At 37.7% G+C, this 2,500-nt stretch overlaps 1 protein-coding gene across 2 annotated transcripts in view; it reads left to right on the top strand.

The window, feature by feature from the left end:
- The window catches only part of LOC113804421 (SH3 domain-binding protein 1), a 31,964-nt gene that overhangs the window by 959 nt on the left and 28,505 nt on the right, over positions 1-2,500 (top strand). The gene's annotated exons all lie outside the window — the stretch shown is intronic.

Below are 2,500 nucleotides of genomic sequence, written 5' to 3'. Positions count from 1 at the left end.
TTTGTTTACATAAAAATGGCTTCTCAAATGCATAGTCACCGAACAGTCAATTAGTAGGCCTACCTTTCATCATTAGACATCCCCATTACTTGAACGTTTGGGAAGAAAGTGACCAGGAGTATGGCAGAAAAGCCCCTGATTGGTGTCGTACACGTCTGGGGAAACAAGCAATATGGCGGCGGTCTTGACACGAGAAGATGATATCACTCTCAATTAGGGTAGGTTAGGTCAGGTTCGTACATATTACCTGGAAAAAACGTTTATATGTTCATGAGCATATGTTTGCTGTATACCTAACTGCGAGAAATTGGATAAGGCTGCCGTATGTGTAACACCAGCCTTTGGGAAAAATGTTTTAAGTTTTCTTATGCCATTAATTTTATAACTGTTGTTGCATATATGATTTTTTCATTTAGAAGATGGCTGGTTGAAGCTTAACTATTACTGGTATTATTATTGACACTGTGTTTATTAAAATGTTATCAATATTATCAGCAATAAGAAAAATTAATAAAGATTAATACGTCAAGTTCAATACTCTGCACTTTATTTTGTAAGATTATATCAAGGTTAGACTTTCGAATATATGATGTATGCCAAAACGTGTTATTATGGGAAATTTCAGGCTTTGTGTGTGGTGAAGTATGGAAAAAGCCAAGGCCCATCTGCCATATAATTATGGCAGAAATCCGCCTAATTCTAATATGGAACAGTTGTGTGTTTTTTTGTGTATGGGGGTAAGACATAAGATGATAGGCCATCTATCACAAATCACTTTTATTAATTCATGGGGATTTGGAAAGAATAAAAAAAAACATTATAAGCATGAGTATATAATTCCATTTAGAGTGCCACTAATTTTGTACCCTATATGCATTTCAAAAGTCAAAGTTGGTCTCATATTCATCTGGACGTAAGGGACATGTTTTGTAGAGAAACCTGCATACTAAGCCGCGGGATGATGCAGTAGGGTGGCCAGTTCCTTACCGCCCCGACTTTGACCCTAGCATGCTGACGTCAGCATACCAGTGCTCATTCACAGCTGAGTTGACTGCGAGGGGCAGCAAGGCGCGAACCCAGGACCATGCGATACATTTACCAAAAGGAACAAATGGAAAAAGGAATGATCTCATACCTGCACACCGTAGGGTAGGATGATAAAGGGTATTTAAGCTATATAGTATGTATGCAAGTCCCCAGCTCCACGTCACAAAAATTATTCATCATTCTAAATTACTGTGACTGAACCTGCCCTTCAAGCACTGCCCGAAGGCGCTCTCTCTCTCTCTCTCTCTCTCTGTCTCTCTCTCTCTCTCTGTCTCTCTCTCTCTGTCTCTCTCTCTCTCTCTCTCTCTCTCTCTCTCTCTTTCTATCTCTCTCTCTCTCTCCCCCCCCCCCCCCCCCCCCCAACGTCCTGTAGGAAACACTGTCTTTACCTCATATGCAAAGCAGGATAGAACTGAAACTCAGGCTGAGAGTGGTTCCATCTGGAATCTTTTACCTTCATTTTTGGTATTACTGTTCGTGTCTGCAGATTATTTCTCATACTGAAGGCAACTTTTTGCCCTCTACAAGAATTTATTCAATTTGCCTGAGCTTAGTGTGTCCTTACTGTAAAGATTAACCAAGTATTTCATAGGTTAAAAAGTGTAAGCTGTAGATTGAGTAAGAAAGTATCAGGCATTTTTTATTTATTTATTTATTTTTTAATTTGTGTGTGTGTGTGCATGTGCGTGTTTGTGTTTGTGTTTGTGTTTGTGTTTGTGTTTGTGTTTGTGTTTGTGTTTGTGTTTGTGTTTGTGTTTGTGTTTGTGTTTGTGTTTGTGTTTGTGTTTGTGTTTGTGTTTGTGTTTGTGTGTGTGTGTGTGTGTGTGTGTGTGTGTGTGTGTGTGTGTGTGTGTGTGTGTGTGTGTGTGTCTGTGTGTGTGTGTGTGTGTGTGTGTGTGTGTGTGTGTATGTGTGTGTGTGTGTGTGTGTGTGTGTGTGTGTGTGTGTGTGTGTGTGTGTGTGTGTGTGTGTGTGTGTGTGTTATGATATTTCAATACTTGGTCATTATTAAAGAGGTTAAAGATTCACATAATTTCAAGTGATTCCAAATGTTTTTCTTTTGAGAAATGCAATTTTTAGCAATCAAATGATATCTAGGATTTGCACTTGTGCAAATTTGCATAATGATGGATGCTTTTTTTGCTCAAGTTTCAAATAAAATCATGTGTTTACAAATTATTTTGTTATTGATTATTAAGAAATGTATGATCTTTTTGCAAAAAAACAGAGATTTGATATGTTAAATTTCACACCATTTGTACATATATAATCTACATGGCTCATTGAAATGATAACAAAGACAGTCATAGAATGTAGCTTATATATATTTCGCCAACGTTTGCAGCTATGTTCATTGTGCATTGATAAAATACCTTTATTAAAATTTTCCTTCCAAGATTTTTGATAGATGCCAAAGTGCGAGTGTTTCAAATGCTCATTTAGTGGCTCATAC

Source organism: Penaeus vannamei, chromosome 15, assembly GCF_042767895.1.
Source record: "Penaeus vannamei isolate JL-2024 chromosome 15, ASM4276789v1, whole genome shotgun sequence".
Lineage (NCBI taxonomy): Eukaryota > Metazoa > Arthropoda > Malacostraca > Decapoda > Penaeidae > Penaeus > Penaeus vannamei.
This window is presented reverse-complemented; position numbering and strand designations above follow the sequence as displayed.